The sequence below is a fragment of the Aquila chrysaetos genome, chromosome 12, assembly GCF_900496995.4.
Source record: "Aquila chrysaetos chrysaetos chromosome 12, bAquChr1.4, whole genome shotgun sequence".
NCBI classification, from domain to species: domain Eukaryota; kingdom Metazoa; phylum Chordata; class Aves; order Accipitriformes; family Accipitridae; genus Aquila; species Aquila chrysaetos.
The window spans coordinates 18,122,775-18,142,513 of NC_044015.1; the positions used below are offsets into that span (position 1 = coordinate 18,122,775).

Sequence of the window (19,739 nt, forward strand, 5' to 3'; positions counted from 1 at the left end):
AAAACAAAAAAACACTGAGGGAAAGATTTCATTCCTACACAGCTGATCTCTGTAAGACACAAAAACAGCCTTGGCAGAAAGAATTTAGGTGTTTTTAACCTTCTCCTTCAGAGCATTTAAAATCCAGGTTAGCCAACAGTACATTTACCACTAGTTACTGTAGTATCTGAATTTCTTATGGCCTACTTAATCATCAACTTCTAGAGTCACAGGGCTATGTAAAATCATCCAGTGCTCATTTTAAAAAAAAAAAAACACCTCTATTCATGATTGTGGGAAAAAGTTAGGAAGTGAATTCTAAAACCACAAGGCTTGGAAGGCTAGACATGCCAAATGTACTCACTTCACTTCAAACTCAGCTTTGAAGCAGATCTCATGATTTCTAGATGCTTAAATCATATTTTATTGAAGTATGGGATAGCAATGCTGTGAATGTTGGGACATAATTTTAGTCACTCCAAACCCAAAAATACCTCTTAAAAATCAGTGGTATAAGCAGTCACTCCTGCCTTTACGGCTAGCTGAACAATGCCGCTTCAGCCTATTTAGAAGGTGAAGATGTAAAATGTTTCTGAATAATGTAAGCAGACATGAAACAACCTGTAAAAAAAAAAAGATCATTAATTATTCTTTTATGAAATGCAGGGATTTTGCATAGTCATCTTACAATAAAAGCTTTTCCCATCACCTTAGCATTTTACCTCAGGGCAAATTCATTGATTTTTTTTCAAGGTATCAATTCTTTTGTATATCTTAAATGAGATTTAAGTAATAATTCTTTTTATTTTTTTCACCTGTAGCTCTCAGTTTTGGGCTGCATTACCTTAGAACAGGCCATTTCATCATTACATGCTGCGCTTATTTTACATTTCTTGCATACTTAATGGTATTTTGTCATTAAAGTTCCTTTTGGCACTTTTTATCTGTTGAAAGTTGGTTTAAAACATCAGAATAAAGCAATAGAATGATTAAGACACATTCCACGCTAGAAGTCCAACTGTTCCAAATGTTCATTATTTTTCCTTCCAAGCCCACATATTTCATGAAACCTTGTATTGTTTTAATTTTCACCTTCAGGTTTCTTTCACTCTTCACTGGCGTAAACAGTGAGACTGATATTCTTTGAAAATATATCTGCGCAGATCATTTGTCCTTGAAGTACAATATCTTACTTGCAAGAATATTTTATATAAGAGCTGAATTATTGATAGAGAGTCTTGCATAACATTTAGGACAAAACATTGTTGCTATGTTAAACTATATTGTACTACTTTCAGCTCAACTAATGAAATAGTTTAATTTTTGTAGTTTTGATCACAGATTCAGAAATTCGACAAATCAAATTGAATCTGGTGGATTAAAATGTACTCCTCCTTAGTTTTGCTGAAGAAGGACTCCACCAATCTCTAAATTTAAGAGGAAAAAGATCAAATCTGTCCTCTCTGTAGAAATAGGCAGTTCTTCGTGCCCCAGCCTTTTAAAGCTAAGAATTCCTGGCCAACAGAATTACGTTGCTCTAAAAGTAATGCACATATTGTAAAGCTCCTACATAATGAATGCATGAGGGAATTTTAAATACAATTTTTCAACATTCTCCAAAATTTCTGTCAGTACACTTAGCAGTGTGATTGAAGACAGACACACTCAGAAGACATCCAAACCTCAAACAGTACCATAATAACAGCACTTCACAAACGTGCTGTCTCAGGTCTCCTAAATCCCCATGCTCTCTTCTAGCTCTAATTTAAATTTTCCATTGACAACCATTATTCAGAGGAACAAAAACCATGGGCTGATTCTGAACCCACGCAAGGTTTAACTCCTGCCTTTTCACTGGAACAAAAGTCCATAGGCGTAATGGTGCTGGGTCAGGCCACGGGGGTAGATAGCTCAATGTTCTGGATCCAGCAGTGATCAACAGTTGATCACCATGGAAATACCTATGAAAATGCCTTCTTTTTGGTCGGTTGAAGATAAGAGTCAAAACTATCCCTAGCAGCAAAGATAGTAAATTGCCTTACCCACCCATAAAGCATTGCTAAGATTATTCATGCAACTGTTTTCTTCTCAAATTATTTTACAGACCATTAAAAACCAGTATTTCCTCTGCCACTATCATGAACAGAATTTTGCCAATTTTTCTTGACTTGTCAAAGGGCACTTCTCCTGAATATGCATCTGGGCTTTTATATGTTTGATAACACTGCTGGCTTTTTGGTGTGACTGCTTTATAGAATACATAGTAAAGCAAATTTTCTCCCAGATCCTTAGCACCTCACCCTGAATCTAGAGACTGCTCAAACCAAAGCCCCTCCCAAGTCAATTTAGTCATTTTGCCTCCACGTCACAGTTACATTGTCTATACGCTTCTCTTTCAAGAATGACAAAATGATGCAGAGGAAGCCAATTACTGATATCTGAAAAGGCTGCCTTACTAGGGGGGGGAGTTATTTCCTCAGCAAACAGTCTGACAGTCAGAGGACCATTAAGCAACTCTTTCTGCATCTTTTACTCAATGGAGAAGTGCCACCAGAGGGTAATTAAGAAGACTTACATTAGAAGAATCCCAACTTCAGTATCATAATATATAACCAGAAATTAATGTCTCCTGGGCCAGACTCGTTCTTCCTCTTAGAATAGCACGTCACTGTGCATCATGGAAATAAAACAGCAGATGTTTCCAAATATAGAGCAAGATTCACTGTGTTTGTCAGCTGCCTTCGTGGACTGCAGACATACATTATAACTGTAGGCAGAAAGCCACTTCTAAAATACCTTACAAAATTGGGGAAGAGATCTAAAATTTTAAATAATGAGCATATTCAAAATATTTATAGCTGATGTTTGAAAGATGCAGAGTGGGAGAGGTGGAACCGTTAGTAACATCGTTCCTCCAGCAAGCCCTTTCAGCTGAATCCCCCCAGAGAGTCCAGCTGGATGTCTGCAGAAGAATTTGACACTCAAATCTACAGCAGCCATTCAGTTGGTGCTAGCTGATGAAAGATATGGAGCTCTTAGAGTAAGAATCCCATTGAAAACCTGTGGCAGCTTTAAAAACAAAACCAGGCAGTGGTTTCCAAAAAGGAACAAAGTAGATTGTGAACTTGATACTCCTCTCAAAATTTATAGTTGATCTTTAATCTGTGAACCCACCCACAAAACAATTGCTAGTTGTTTTTCGTTTTATATCCTGTTGAAACAGAGAAGGCAATTGGTGATATGATGCACTTTCACTATGTTAGAAATAGCTGTGCAATTTGGAAGTGGTGGAGAGAAGGTATGAGCTGGTTGTTTAGGACCATCTGTCTTCAACATACGCCATATAAGATTATTTTTTATTTAGTTAGGAGAATTCTTTTTTCTAAAAGATGGGTATATGCCATGTATATCTATATGTTTGGGACATACATGGACAGAGAATAACTTTGTTAAGATTCATGATGACAGTAACTACAATGAGAAAAAATATTGGAATTACAAATGGACCCAACCTCAGAATTTGCATGCATACAAAAATCAATATTCTTGGGATTTCCAAAACATGTGTCTCTGTGGCTCCCCAAGCTGCTTTTTACCAGCTTTGAAGTCAAATGAAAATCTCATTATTCCAATCCAATGAGTGTAATCTCCTCACTTCTCAATAGGACAAGAGCCATAAGGGGATACCTCTTACTGAATGGCAGAGCGTGTTGAGAAACAGTCAATATTGGGAATAAACTCAAGGGTGGTCTTGTATAAGAAATGAAAATACAAGATAAGTCCAGAGTAACTGTAACTGCAAAATTTGAATATCTTATTGGTGTTGGGTCATTTCTCAGACATGGTATGCTGGGGGGGGGTGGGGAAATCTGTGTAATGCTCAGGATTACAAAGTTTCACTTGAATAAGAAGACAACACCCACTGTGGTGTGAAGGACCATAATCTCTTGCCATTTATGCATACACCTGCTCAAGTAGCCCCCTTTTACCAGAATTAGATCTATTTCCTCTCTTTTGAAACTGTATTTGTTGATTTTAATTGAAATTTCAGAAACAGGAAAGCCTTTTGCTGTTCTTGTTTTTGTTGTGCTCATTCCACAACAAAGATTTAGCTTTTATTTAAACTGGATGGCCCAATATATTCAGTTCAGCTGCTAGATTGACTGTCACTGTCAAATGCTGTTATGAATAGTATACAGAAGGAGAACAAGTTGACCTTGAACTCGCTAAATGTTTTATGAATAGTACCCATTTCCAGAAAAATATGAATATGTTTTCAGATTTGCTCTTTTTGCTCTCCTTAAGGCTGTTCTCAGTAACAAATGCCTTTCATCTTACTGAGATGCTTGTTACATGGAAGGTTTGGGAAGGGGAGAACAACATTTTAATGATTAATTTAATGCTCGTGCATTGTAGAGGATTGATTATATAGTAGGCTGAATTCCTGGACTTAGCCAAAGGCTACAGAGAATATTGTTGCTATAACGCTGGTATTGCTTCCTAAGACCTGTCAAATTCTGTATTATCATTTTCCATCACTGGGATGATTTGGTCTTGGTGACTATTCTTTCCTCTTAATTGGCACTTTCATTGTTAAGCAAAATCAGAGTAGATGATGCTATTTAAATAGAATAATTAAAAGCAATCATAGTTTTGATCTGTCCAGCTCACAAAAACTCATGCATTGCTTTTAAACATAAGAACGTGGCCTCAGCGCCTCCAGCTGGTGCTGGAAACACGCAATTCTCACACATACACCAAAGAACACAACAGCAAAGGGGGGCAGTTAGTACTATAGGATCCAGGTCAGAGGATCCGGTTTGTAACCAAGAGAGAAGCACTCTAAATAGAATTAATTTAAGACACTTGTACTCAGCACTGGATTTTGATCAAACACTTCAAAAGTAAAAAATAGCAGCTAATTTACTCTGCCATGAAATATATTGGTTCCTTTTCAAATACACTGGTTCCTTTTCAAAAGCTACTTTCAGCTCTTTCAGAATTTGTGGACAAAGTGGTTTCTAGCATATATATATTTTTAAATGCTTTTTTGAAAGCCTCTTACATGATCATGAGTTCATAGCAACAGCTTCTGCTACTGCTTTAAGAGCACAATAAGGTTTAATAAGAAGGATGCACTTCAGTTCATAGGTTGCTTGTTTTGTGCTTTACTTTATTCATCATAATCCTTACCTCTGCTTAGTAAAAATAATAATAAAAAAAAAAAATCAGAAATAAAAAAGCCAGTGACCAATATTGATCTTCTCTATCCCAAAAGCAGGTTCTCTTGATCTGGATCAAACCTGTCTCTGTCAGTAACAGCTTTTCCAGGAGACAGTTCTATTTAAAATGTTTCACAGGGCATCTAGTTATTTGTTCATTTGTCAGGAATGGTGGAAGGGACTATAATAGACAAGCAGCCTCAGCTGGCTGCTGGATGTAAGACTAGATCCAGTCATATCACAAAGACAGAATAAGAAGATATTTTGTGTGCACTGTGGAAAATAGTTTTATGATACATCTTGACCCAAGACTTATTTAAAAACCCATTATTGATATTAATTGAAATTTAAAATGTCCTTAGGAATTTCACTGCAAACATTTTTACTCTAATATTGGTTTTGATGTCATGAATGAGAGGTGAGTGGCATGGGTTGCAGTATGGTACAAATGGCAGCTATCAATTCCACACTGCAAGATCTATTTTCTAGTTGAATGTAAAAGGAAATACGTTTTCCTGTAGAGCATATCCCCCATCATCTGTACCATATACTCATATAAATCTGGGAAGAGGACAGAGACTCTCATTATAATCTTGTTTATCTAATGAAAGCTATCTTAGTCTTTGTGGTTTTTGAAGAGCTTCATCTGAAAGATAGCTTCAAATGAACACTAAAGTACACAAATAGTAGAAAAGAATGTGAGGTGCAAGTGTAGTCCAGACCGTCCCATGTCTTTGTAATATCAAAGACCACTAATGTCACTTAGAGAGGCAGTTGGAGTGCCCATCCTACATTAGACATGGTGAGAAGAAACCCGAGACCTGTTCCTTTTCTTCTGACACACTTACAAGACAAACACATGCTCCATTAAAAATAACACAGCTCTGCTCTGATATGTTTCCCTTCCATGTGTCTGACTTAAAAATATGTCTCAGTTCACAGTGTTATGCTTATTAAGATATAATATTACTGCTCTGCAATGAGCCACTTCAGAGAACACAGCAGGGAATCTGGCTCCCATTGTGCTAAAGAGGGCAGCCCCTTCAAACCCAGTGCTAGAGCAAAACATTTTCCTCTTGCAACACTCTCTCTTCTTGCATCTGGAGGGTTGTTTTTTTTTTTCCTTCTCTTTTTCTTGTTTTGTTATTTTCTTGAGTCATGCTAGTTCCACCTCTGAAAAGCTGTAGTGACAGAATTGACACTACAGCAGCTGGGGCTGGGAGCATTAGAAAGCAGTGTATTACATTTTCTTTTCTTTGCACAGGTCACTGAGCATCCAGAATGATTTTTGTGGAGAGCTTTTAATGCTAATTTGTTACTATTACTTAAGAATAGTCTGCTGATGGGGAAACTACCAGCGTGCTGTCTAAACATTAGATATTATTTTGACGTTGCTTTATTCCTGCAGTAAAATCTGATCGCAGGTTGCAAATGCATGCTGTTATTCATACATTAACCAACAATAGGGGCAACCTAGATCATAACTGTACGTTGAAGATGAGTGTATGGAAATGATGTAGGGTTTTGTTTTCTTCTTTTTTGGTTCAACTATATAAAGGAACTCACAAGTGTTACTGAATTTTTGCATTAAAAATGATACATCAAAATGTTAGGTATAAATAATGCAGAATGCCACTGCTCATGTGGGGCCGTATGCAAAGCTTACATTTGAAACAATAAAAAGATTGGCTGAAGTGATTAGAAATATGATTCCTAAAGAAGCAGATTAGAAAAGTATTCTGCTCTGTATCTTAGTAGTAAAGACTGTTTAGCTGGGTTTGTTGCACAGATTTTTTGAATGAACACGTATACAAGCACAGTATATCCTGGTTTAGGAATGAAGGGACACCAGTTTTTCCTCAGCAGGTTCACTAGCACAGAGATTCCTCACACTGAAATTACCAGAGAACATCCTGACCCCAGGGACAGGATCGCTATCATGTGGCAGTGGCTTGGAATGTTTCAAATATTTAGCACTTACGCATACACTAGCTCTTCTTAATTGTTTTTGCTTCAAAATGTCTGCAGAAAAGCAATTCGTCTGGTTAAAGCGTTTCAGGTTTTTGTGACTTTTTTTTTTTTTAAAGTCTTTATGCTTCTGCAAATTTAAGTATCAGTATAAACTTCATTTTTCAGTGCAGAAAGTTTATCACAAATTGAGAACATTTATAAACTTTCTCCTTTTTAGTATAGTTTGATTAACGTCTCTCTTCTCGCTCCCAGCCTGAATTAGTATTGCCACTGACAGCCTCTGTTTGGGAATGATCATTTATGAAGAAAGATCCTCCATTATGATTTAGAGCAGCTGAGGATTTGGCATGGGTATTTATTCACTCCTTACCAAATCCAACTTCCCATCTCAGCTGAGCAGGGTCTTCAGTTTCAGCCTCTGCTTGAGCCACATTTTTGAACTGAAGTTTTTTCAAAAAAAACTTTGTCCAGTCCGCTAGCTCTCCATAACCACTGGTAACATGATGAAGATCTCACACATCTGTTTCTCAAAAAAAAAAAAAAAAAAAAAAAAAAAAAAAAAAAAAAAAAAGCAGCCAACTAGCCTAACATCAACATATTGATGCTTCATATCATACATTTCAAACCTTTACTACAAATTTGCACGTCTCCATCAAGTCCTCTAGTCTTAGACATGCAAAAAAGGGTTTTTTCGGGCTGCCAGAGTAAGAATTCACACAAGGAATCTTTACATGAATTCACATGCTAGGGCTGGTAAGTAGGTTCACAGGGTGGGGCTAGACACACCAAGGAACTTCATACCTGGTCTGGTTCACCTCATGTATATCAAATGCCTTTATTCTCAAAACAAAAGTAAATATTAGCAGAGGGGAAATGAGGAATGGTTCAACTCTGCCAAGACAACAGTCATTCTGGAGACTAGACCATAGTAAGCAAGCAAAAAGGTAAGCCCGCAGGATAACAGGGGAATCACTTAAAAGAGTCCAAAACAAGAGACATCCTTCATCTGCACACAGCCGGGACTATAGCACTACCTAGTAGCACTGCTCTGGGGCCTGCCAGAATGTCATTATATCTACAAAATAAAGTGCTAGCATTTGGCAGTCTATCTGACGGAGTATTCCAAAATATTGACCTTGTAAGCCAAGAGGGAAAAGAAAGTTTCCAGACAAGACTTAAGGACAGAAATTTAAAAAAGCCAGGGCCTTCTTGGAATAAGAAGAAAAGAGAAGAGGCACAACTTGGATGGCACAGCTGGAAAACTGTGATGAACGTGAAAAGGTGTTTCAGTGCGTTTTAAAAAAAAAAAAAGCTGAAAGCTTTATTAAAAATACAACAAAAGAGAGGGGATGCATAATAATAATCTCAGACTCTGAGAAAATAGCCAGAGCTCTGTAGGGTGACATGTAGAAGACAGACATTTAGGAAGCCCAAAGGGGTGTAATTATGTCTGTCATGAAAGGAAGCAGTAAAGATACGACTGAAAATTTGAAGAAAGGCAAGGGCTAAGTGTAAGCAACATACATAGGCAATACCTGGGAGATACTGCTGTGCAGGTGTCTGACAAGGCAATTTCAGATTATCTTTATGAAGATTGTAATGGCTAAATAAAACTCAAAGAACAAGGAGTACTTAAGTAGTCTCTCATTTATCACAAGGACTCCACTGCTTTATAATAATTTTAAAATTCAGTATTTTGAATTAATTTGTTAAGGGAAAGGTAAAGTCATTTTTACTGGATATTTGTACACCTAGGCAACCCTTTTCTCTGGGAAGGCTACAAGTCCCACAAAATGCCCTAAACATTTTGTTGTCTGTAAATCACCTCAAACATTCAGTCAGTAGGCTTGACCAATAAGTAACTTTTGCAAAGCTCTCTAAATACTGGCAGAGTTTTTGCCCTAGGCTCTATTTCCTTTTTGCCTAGAAATATATGTAGAAGATTGGTCCAAATTAAATCTGATTATTTGGGATTTGTCTATTAACAAAAATAGGTATCTAATTTTGTGTTGAAATACATATAACATTTGTTTTATGAAAATCTGGTTTTATAAAGGATTAAAACATCCCCAGTATGTATAAAGACACATCAGCATATACACATTCCTTAATATTATTTCAGAGTGAAAAAATACCTATATATTTGATACCCATCATATGGGCATACACAGACCTGAGAGTATGGAACAGCTCTTCCCGCTTATTAGGTGAATCATTCCAACAGTTCTTCATTGTTCTTCATTTACCTGTGCCTAAAAAAGTTGAAAATTAGAAAACACATATTGAGCAAAGCCTAGAGAATTGGAGGGATAATGGAGGGCAGAGGGTAGGGAAAAAATGTTATTTTCTATTTCTCAGTGGTAAAAGTCCTGATAAGGTGGATGTTTGTTTACATTCCTCAGACATGCCCTCTGTCTAACATTGTGAGTCTTCAGCAAACACAAGCACTGATATGACAGGCATCTATTCAGCTTTCTAATTATGTAAGTACAAATAGCTACAATTTGGATTTTAGCAATTTCAAACAGTAGAAATGAATCTGATAAGAAAGGGAAAAGGTGAATTTTTATATTGTAATTATCTCAGGAGACAGGGAAGGAGAATTAAGCAGAAGTGTTTGTGATCTTAAAGGCAAGTTGGATGGCATTTTGAAAGATATCTATAATTCTCTCAGGAGTCAGGGAAGGAGAATTAAGCAGAAGTGTTTGTGATCTTAAAGGCAAATTGGATGACATTTTAAAAGATATCTATAAAAGCAAGGTAGTGATTAATAGAGCTGGCAGTGAATTTTTCCTCAGAGTAATTAAAACTTCAGTTTTTCCTTTTTTTTCTTTGCTCATCTGTCATTCAAATCATTCACAGACAGTAAGAAAAACTTCATATTAAAGATTCTGCTTTCATGTCATTGAAATGAATGCCTGAGACAGCTTCTAGGTCAGATCCGGGAGCACATGAAGAGCATTTTCCAGTCAAAAATAAGGCAAAATGAAACCAGGATCTTGGCATGTGCTCTTCCCTCTCATGCTGATGGTTACTTGGCACACTGATATACGCGCACCCATGGCTGCCTACCCCAGCTCACCCACAATGGCTGCCTTGACATGAAGATTCACTTGGCAAATGTTTACTTGCATCACCTTCAGGACCCCTGTGAGTTACCTTGACTGAAAGTCAAGCCAAAAAGATTCAGTGTTTGCCCCCTTCGGGTCCCGTTCTGTCTCCTCAGCAGCAAACTACTCCACTCAGATCAAAAATCAATTTAGTTGCAAGGTCATATGGAAATACCTCACAGTATGAAAAACTTGACTCTGTCTTAGCAGAGGCCTTTGGATTAAGCAGGCAATTGACCACCTAAAAGCTTTGGCCATACTTCACATGCAAAGAACTTTGTGTCCATCTCCTGTACAGCCAGAGCATAAAACTTCAAAAACTCTTTATGTCATAATCAATCAAACTCAGCAGGACATGTCTGCAGTTGGCACTCCAGCTGGTTTTGCTCTTGTTGCATTTGCTGCAATTCACTAGTAAAGTATGACTACTTATATTGGAAAACTGCTGAATAAAATATTGTCTTTGCATACGCAAAAAACAGTTCAGATGATGCTATGAGTAAGGGAAAAAAGAGCTCAGTTTTTTGATGTTTTTAATATTTGCATTACTTGCATTTGTTGGAAGGTTGGGTTGGGGATTAGTTGTTTTCCCCCACAGCTGGTCAGTTGTTTTATTTCTTGTTTATTACTTGTATTTTCCAAATAATTTATGAATAATTGTGAGGCCTTGTGAAGCTGATCTATTTTGACAATTTGTCAAAACATAATCACATAACGCAACGCAGGCCAAGTTTTAATTGTGCTCTAATTGGAGCCCTTACAGCCTTAAAAATATAAAGCAGAGGGGATTGTTTCACTTACCATGTCTGTAGCCCACAGCTGCAAGTGGCCCTGTGATGAGCTATCATTGGGGAAGGCCCACCAGATGGGAGGCATGAAACAGAAATACTGTTTATTTCTGCAATCAAGCCAAAGTGAGCTGAAAATCCTGAATGAAAAACTTTCTACATAACTTTTACACAAAGATCAGAAACTTTTTCTTGGGACGTACCACTTGGGAATTTGTGATCCTTGTTCTTACCACAGTTGTATAATTTTAACATCCTACAGAGCTGACAGACTTTGACACTAACAACTGTGCAGGGAGTAAAACAGATTTACAAGTGGCAGTGACCTTTTCATCAAGGGAAGTAAAGTAGACTTGAATCCACCATACCCCCGACTCACAGTCCTGACAACATCATTCAACATACAGTAGGAAAAGCACTTCAGCAAAAGTTTATGAAAGTGACATTGACACAGCACAGTACATTAAATTGATCCCACCAACATGCCATGAGTTTTAAGTAGCATCTCTTTTTTTTCAGTGAGATTTGAAGTGTTTGCTGGCTAGTTTAGTGTCATCTGTTACTCAGAGAAGACAATTAAAATGCTGCAGTATCAGCACCTTTTTAATTATGAATGTATACATATTTTGACCACCCTTCTTGCAGTAAAAAGATAGATAAATAAATAAATTAAATAAATAAATAAATAAAAACTATCTATAATTGAATGTTCCTGCCAGCATTTCCTTCTTATCTTGGACCCCCATAACACTGTGCTGCCTGGACAGGCCTTATTTACTATCTTGGATCTTGTTACCCTAGCAACTAATAGCCAAGCTGGCTTCAAAAAAAGTAATAGAGGTGGCCTCTCCGATTTTTAAAGGGAAGTGGCTACTTTAAACCCAGTGAATGCCTGTTTTAATTGCACTGTTCATGGCTGAGAATCTTTCCCTCAGCATTTTTTTCACAGCTAATAGCAGTTTTATTCATCTGTGTGGTTTGCTGTGTAGAAGCAGTAAAGCAAAACTTCTCCTGCCAGAAACTTCAAGCATAGTTGATTAATTTTGAGGCACCTAAAAGCCAAAAATTAGGTCTGCATTCTGCTTATGCAGAATATTTACAATTTCATTATGATTTAAAATAAGGCTATTATTTTAAGCTTCTGTAAGAGTAAGAATAGTTTACTAAGAAGCATTATACAAGTAAAGTTAATAAAGATAGTCCATCTTCAGAAGAAAGACAATTGTTGGACAAATTTATGGTAAATTTTTCCTATCAATCAAGCCCTAGAGGGGCATTAACAACACTTAAGGGAACAAACTGCAGAAGATGGCATAACTGACACATATAAAAGAGTCGGCAAGAGAGCTGAGCAGGGCTGGGAGAAAATGGAAAACTTTAACATTACATCCCAGTCATACCAAGGTCCATTGACCCTGTACTCATTCCAGATAATTAATTTACAACACATTAAACCTCTGTGTGAAGAAGGATGTTATGCATCAATTGCATAGGAATAAAAAGTGTTATTGATTTAAGATTTCTACTGTATCATGCACTGACAGAAAGAAACAATCTAGCAGTGTTTTAAAGACAAAAAAAACCCTTTTCTGAAGGACAAGTTTGCTAAATAAGTGCACTTTACACTACATTTAACTGAAGTATTGTTGACACCCTAAAATAAATGCTGTTAGGAAAGAAACCCTCAGCATAATTAGGAGAATATGGCGTGACTGGATAGTATTGGCATTCACTCTAGGAACCAAATGCTCTGAGGTGATAATGCTCTCTTTTACAGTAAGAGTTTAAAATAGAAAAACACATTGACAAATATTATTTAATGAATAAAATATGAGTGAACCAGTGCCATTAATACAGTACAATGCCTAATGACAATCAAGCCCATTTTCCTCATGGAGGCATTGTGCTCTTAACGTGTAAAAGAAGGAAATTGTTGCAGACTGGCAAAGTTTTAAGATTCATGAACATCAGAACCAGCTTCATTTACAGACTCTTTTTTTCTTTAATTAAATTGCAATTTTCAGATTACAGTTCAGAAAATTCAGAAAATCAGGTCAAGGTTCTAGGCTGCTTAGCATTTCTCACTGCAGTTTAGCTTCCCTAAAAAAATTCTGCCCTCCATCACTTGCAACTTTCAGCAAATATCTGCTTCAAAGTTCATTTAAGACTTGCAGTGGTTAGAAAGAGATTTGAATCAGCATACATGCAATATGCTCCCAATGCAAAAAGAAACAAGTCAGTTTCAAGCAAGCAGTACAGAAAGAGAGAGAAAACACAAAGGTGTCTAATTGATCTCAGGCTGAACTACAACTGATCTCACAATATGGAGGGAAGGGTTAACTTCCTGGTAGAAAGCCAGATGGTGTTTGGGATTTGGTATAGAACACTCAAAAAGAGAGTATGGAAGATCTAAAATGAAGCCTGGAATTTTGCAAGCAAGGGAAGCTACTCCAGCCAAATTGAAACCAATATGGGAGCATCCCAAACATAACAGAGAAGTCAAAGCACTGCAAGACTCAAATAGAAAAGCCTGAAGAATCTGAGCTATAAAAGCAGAAGAGTGCACAAATACCTCCAGATGAACTCATGCGCAGCAGCAGATAGCGTGAACAAAGACAATCCCTAGTGCTTAGAAGACTTTAGAACAGCAATTCACATTTCTCTGCAAGAGTTTGTGAGCATCTGCAAGTATACACAGTATGGGCAAAGTGGACGACAGTGGCAGTATTAGATCCAGGACCCTTCTGTAAAAGTATACCACATAGCCCCGGGACGTAAAGAAATGATAACTTGAAAGGCAGCCATGACCACACAAAAAAATACAATGGCAGCAACAGGGATACCAGTGCTGCAAGAAAGGCTGCACACATCAGGAGGTAAACAACTTAAACTCAGCAAAGTAATTAATTTAAAAGAAAAATAAACTTTTCTTTAGCATTAGAGTTGGCTATTTATGGACATCTTCAAGAAATACATGGTAGTTTCTCTCAATAGTACAGTCAAAACTGAAGTCAAGTACATTATTCATGATGGGTGCTAATAAAAAAATTTAATGTCAGTGCTCTCAAAGAGTGAAGGGAGCCTTTGGCCTTAGTCTACATGTGTAAAAAGTTATGTATCTTATTTATGGAAGGTTTATGTTAACTGAAATTGGCTATAAACTACTTACTGCTATCCCCAAAAGGAATCTGATAAGCACCTTTATCTCACCCTCTCCTGAAACCACATAGATTATTTCTCAACTACGAATGGTTGATTTACAAACCAAATATAAATCTAAATGAAATTTGTTGCCTACAGATACATATACTGGAGCCTTTGATACAAGCCCAGTGGAGCAATGGACTACGCCTTAAACAACATGTGTATCCATCTGACATTTATTGCCTCTTCAACCATTTCTGGTCTCAGACAAGGAACCTTGAATAGCAGAGAAAAATCAGGGTATTGGCTTAGGTTGCTGTGTTCCTCACTTTCCTGAGATGCCCCATATGAAGATCCTCCAGTTAGGCTGCAGGGCACTTGTTAGTCCCTTTTCATTAGTGACAATGACCACAGCTCTGCAATACCTCTTGCGTGAGTGGTTTGCTGCGGGTTTTGCCTAGTCTGCCAGAGACTTCCCACAACAAAGAGTCTTAGGCTCACACCATCAACTAAAACAACAATAACAGCAACCAAAAACCGGCCTTGGCAGTTCCCCAGTGGGAGAATTATATCCTAATACATGTACCATGATCAGCTGTACACATAGTAATAAAATGGAAACTGTCAGTCATACGAATAGATAGGGTTACCCCTCTATAATATCCCTATTATATATTTTCTTAAAACTTGTATTTGTCTGTAAGACTCATACAAGCTAAAGGGGAGAAAAGCTCCTGTTTTACTGCAACCACAGGTCCAGTCTTGACTCTAACTCAGCAACACAGAAAAGCCCTCTCCCAAAAGTCTTGCTGACTCATCATAGTAATTTCTCAAGTAGGTGTAGTCATCACATTTTCCCTTCTGTGTACACTGAGACATCCACAGGATTTTTATTCTCTAGCAATCAAATTATTATCCACCCAGAGCAACCAAATTGCTATCCACCCAGAGCGCAGGAGATAAATCATTTTTTAATGGATTTTTGTTTCAGTTAGATATCTTACTGAAATCTCTTATTTTTAATTTAAAAAATAAATTCTTTGGCATTAGAGTTTGAAACATAACAGTCAATGATAATTATCATCTAGTAAAGTAATTCAAACCAAGTTTTAAATACCTCACATCCTTGCTTCAAAGTGTAATGAAATGAAGGGCACATCTATTTTTAGTATAGAATCAGAAGAAATAAAAGTGTCTTATTCTTTTGAGGTCTCATCAGTCCATCTAAATACGCTACAATATTACTGACTTCAGTAAGTACCTAAAGTACTATTTCAGTATTTCTCTGGACCAAACTGTACTATTAGTTTTTGCGGGAAAAAACCCTCTTCCTTTTCATTTTACAGTGAAAAATTTGAAAATATGAAAAAAATTGTGCATTCTTAATTCAGGTTGCTTAAGTGTACCAACCTTAACTATCTGCAGCTTAAATGGACAAAACAGATGAAGGACAGTAAGGAAAAGCAAAATAAACCGATTTCCTGGGAGTATGTGATACAATCCCTGATGGTAGCATCAAGAGAAGAGTGCAGGTTCCCTTACACTTAACCCATTTGAAGACATTGTTTCCCCAATCCATATCAGAGTTATATGTTACTTAATAGCCTGTTCAATTATGAGATAGCGTTAATAAGTAACCTGGGTGTGTTCGCCCTTCACTAAATTATAATCAAGAGTCCTACATTTTACATTTGTTTTTCTCTCCCTACATGACAAAGATAAAGATTTCACATTTAGTACATTTGTGTGGATAATCACGCTACTATGTTAAGGCTATTACCATAACTAGGGAAATGTTCCTTTTCTCCTTGACCTATAAGGCATGGCACAGTCTCATGTAGTATTATTTCATGCTTTTTAAAACGTTTTTCAAATAACATGGTACTGTCTAATAAGAATTTTAAAACTTCCCTTGGTAAACATGACAACGTGTTGAGGAAGGCTACTGAACTGCCACACCAAGGCACAGACTGCCTACCTGCAGTTCAGGGACCTGTGCTCCCCTCATATTTGCTCTCCTTTGCTCACTGTATTCCATGGTAAGCATAGCACATCCCACAATATATGCTTTCACCACATTCAGCTGACTCACACCAGTTAGATGACTGCACATGCCTCATAGGAAAAGTCAGTCCAGCCAAGGAACCTGGTCCAGAAGAACAAACAGAAAGAAAGGCCCAAGCTGTTAATCAGGTGAGACAGTGCAACCATGGCAAAATACACATATGAGGTTTAATGGTGGCTAAAAACAGTCTGAAAATGAAACTTTTAAGTTCAGTTAAATACACCAATGTTTTCTTTTTGCTTATTTCTTAAGTTACTAATTTTTCACTTTTCACTCAGAATAAAAAATATCTATATTGCAATATTAGTGTTTCTTATGGGATTAAATTTCAGCTTTACTATCCTTTATTGAGTGTTTCATGCCATGTGCAATGCCATGGATCACGAGCACCTCACTGATCAGACTAGCGCCCTGCGTATTAGTGGTGTACAGCTGATGCACAGATGGTCACATTTGTTATAATGGACTCAAACGAACACCCAGTCATGAATCCATAATATACTACTCACTGACTCCTTGAGATCTAGCTGGTGGCGAAATTCCACTTAAAGTGTAGTAGTACAGTGATTATCCTGGAATTGCCCTGGTAGCTCAGAGGTTGGGGCTGCTTTTCTGTTCCAGTGACCATTATGAACAAATTATTTACTGCACAACAGAGGGTTTCTCTACTCAGATTTTATTAATTAATTGCAAAGTGGTTATTCACAATTGCAAAGAGAATAACCAGATCCCCATTAGGTGTACATTGCTAGAGTTCTACAATATTCATTTATCCTATGGATATATATTTTATATGTGAACTCCGTACCTTTGGAATACTACCTGTCTGTTACATGAATCAGCATATCACACACATACATCCAAGGGCAGGATTATTTTTATATTCTGTTAATTTCATGGAAATCACTGTCTTGCTGTCCCTTCAAAAAACACTTTCCTAATGGAGTATTATGTATGTAATAAATGCATCAGGCTCAAATAGTAAGTCAAACTTTCAAACTAGATGAAAGAATGCAAAGTGCAGATAATAGGGGTTTTTTTAAATTATTCACCCATACTTACTGTGCCCCTCTGTAGAATTCATGGATCATTATTCTTTGTAGCTCTTTTTTCTTCAGTGTAAAATAGTGGGATGAAGTCCACATTCTGAAATTACACACAAATATGTTAGAAAAATGGAGTGTTTGAAATCAATTCTAATGTTAAATGCAAAGGACATCCTGGGCTCATTAAGTAAAAATATCTCATTTAATGAGCAGGAAAGCACTGGAGCACACTGAACCCTGACACAAAGCAAATTATTTAAGTGATAAATTATATTTTATGGGGAATGTAAAAGTTAATAATACTCAGGGGTAAGGTAATAAATGCAGAGGTGTAACTAACTTCATTGACTGCTTTACTTACAAACATGCCATATGTATCTGGTTACTTGAAATAGTAATAAAAAGAATTGGCAGAAACTCTTGGAACCAAAGATTCACATGGAGACCTTTGTAGCATTCTTTTCCACTAAACAATCTGTGTTTTATTCCTTTCAAACTCATTATTCTCCTCTCTCTTTCACTTTAGGATACATACCTCCGGTCTTTGCTTTTTACTTTTTGTCAAATATTTGATCTTGCATTCATTAAAACTGAAACCTTATCTACCAGACAGGCCAATAAAATCAGTGCTCATTTACCTGCGATCATGCCCCAGAAATGACCTGAAACTTTACTTGAAGAGAACCAATCTATGCTGAAGGAAAACAGTGGATCATCTTTTAATCTACTGCCCTTCTAGTGCATGCAAGTTCAGTGGCACTGAATATCTTAAAGTTATTGTCCTTGGAAATCAATGCAACAGACCAGCTCACTGAGGATACAGCTCACGAATACACCTCAGCACGTTAGAATAAGGGTTGTTACCGTGAATGTAACTATCTGCGTTAAAACTCTTTCTCTATATTTCAGTGGTGTAAAAGAGATGGTATTAAGGTATGGATTGAAACAGAAATCAAAAGAGGAAGAGTATGCTCAAACACAACTATTTCCTGTGACTATTTCCTTAATCTTAAAATGGAATTTACATTACTAACATTGTCCTTTTTTTCCAATTTTCTTTTGTATTTACATTTCCAGGTCAACAGCTAGTGCTTTATTCCCACTTAGGCATCTGGGAAGTAAATACAAAGCCATTGCACTGGGTGTTACCCTGAATTGGTACGGATTTTACATGAACGGAAGCAGTCATTCACACAGCACGAGTATCACATTTGTCAGAATTCTTCAGCAAAGTTGTTGTACAAAAGCAATCAGATTTTATTCACTGCATCGAAAACTATCTACATATGTGCAATTGTTTTCTAGGAACAAGAGCTGACATTCAATCCTGAATTAAGTCAATTTAAGCTTAGCATACTTTTTAGTTTGCATCTTTAAATAGTCTTGTGATAGTGGTCAATGGTCTTGTGACACCATCTAAGTGAGCTAGAGCCATCACTTTGAATTTGGAGAGTGAAAATATATAAAATGAGGAAAGTGTTTCTCACCAGGTCCTGGACAAAACAAACCTGTTGGAAAAAAAAAAAAAAAAAAAAAAAAAAAAACTCATCTAAACTCTTCACTTACGGTTGGACTTGATGATCTTAAAGGTCTTTTCCAATTTAAATGATTCTAGTAAGCAACAATAAAGATGGTATATAAGATATCATCTTCTAGCAGAAGAGACATGCCTTTGATAGATAACGTAACTAGACATAGAGTCTTTGGAGACCTACAATGATTATGCAGCGCCACTTGTAAAATAGCCAGTCTGTATGCCTGCAAAAAATAGCAGTAGACGACTCATCCAGCCTGGTTATAAACTTTCAAATAAGTGTTTATCCAACTTATTCTCTCCTTCTAAATATGCAGATAACTTACTAATGTTATATGCTTTTTGAATCTGGACTGGAATATTCAGATTTACAGGGTGGTTTTTAAGTTCCAGAAAGCCTGCGTTTCGAAGAGAAGGTGAAATTTTGAACTAATCCAGTGACCCCAGGAGCAGGAATTTTTAAGAAAAGCTTTGATTATTGTAATCATTGTGAGTTGGAAGTACCAAGAATTTCAGCAGACATATATGTCTGCTTCTGTGCGCATATAGATATAGCGAGATATATATATGTGTGTGTGTGAGTATATATCTGTATACATCAGAACCAAAAAATTATAGATTCATGGCAGTAGAACAGTAATAAAGGCAACATGTTCAACCATTTCAAAAATATTTTTAATTTTAGTGAGAAGTGAATCCAAAGATGGAAAAATAAATACTGAACATAAATATGTATATGCTTTAAGCATTATTTTAAATTTTTTATTGGCAGATTTAGTAGGTTAGACTAAAAATATCTGGCATCACAATCCAGTGCTCCAGGACATCAGCTATAGTGAGTAAATAAGACTTGTACAGCACATAAGACTTGTATTATAGC

The 19,739-nt window shown here is 36.7% G+C and overlaps 1 long non-coding RNA gene across 1 annotated transcript in view; it reads right to left on the bottom strand.

Moving 5' to 3' along the window:
• Window positions 1–517: 517 nt before the first annotated feature.
• LOC115349210 overlaps window positions 518–19,739 on the bottom strand; it is a 62,159-nt gene continuing 42,937 nt past the window's right edge. Inside the window, exons 2-5 of the long non-coding RNA XR_003926034.2 lie at window positions 17,342–17,425; window positions 16,193–16,360; window positions 9,346–9,424; window positions 518–600 (exon numbers count right to left, since the gene is read on the bottom strand). This is a non-coding gene — a long non-coding RNA (uncharacterized LOC115349210). The remainder of the gene's footprint in view (window positions 601–9,345; window positions 9,425–16,192; window positions 16,361–17,341; window positions 17,426–19,739) is intronic.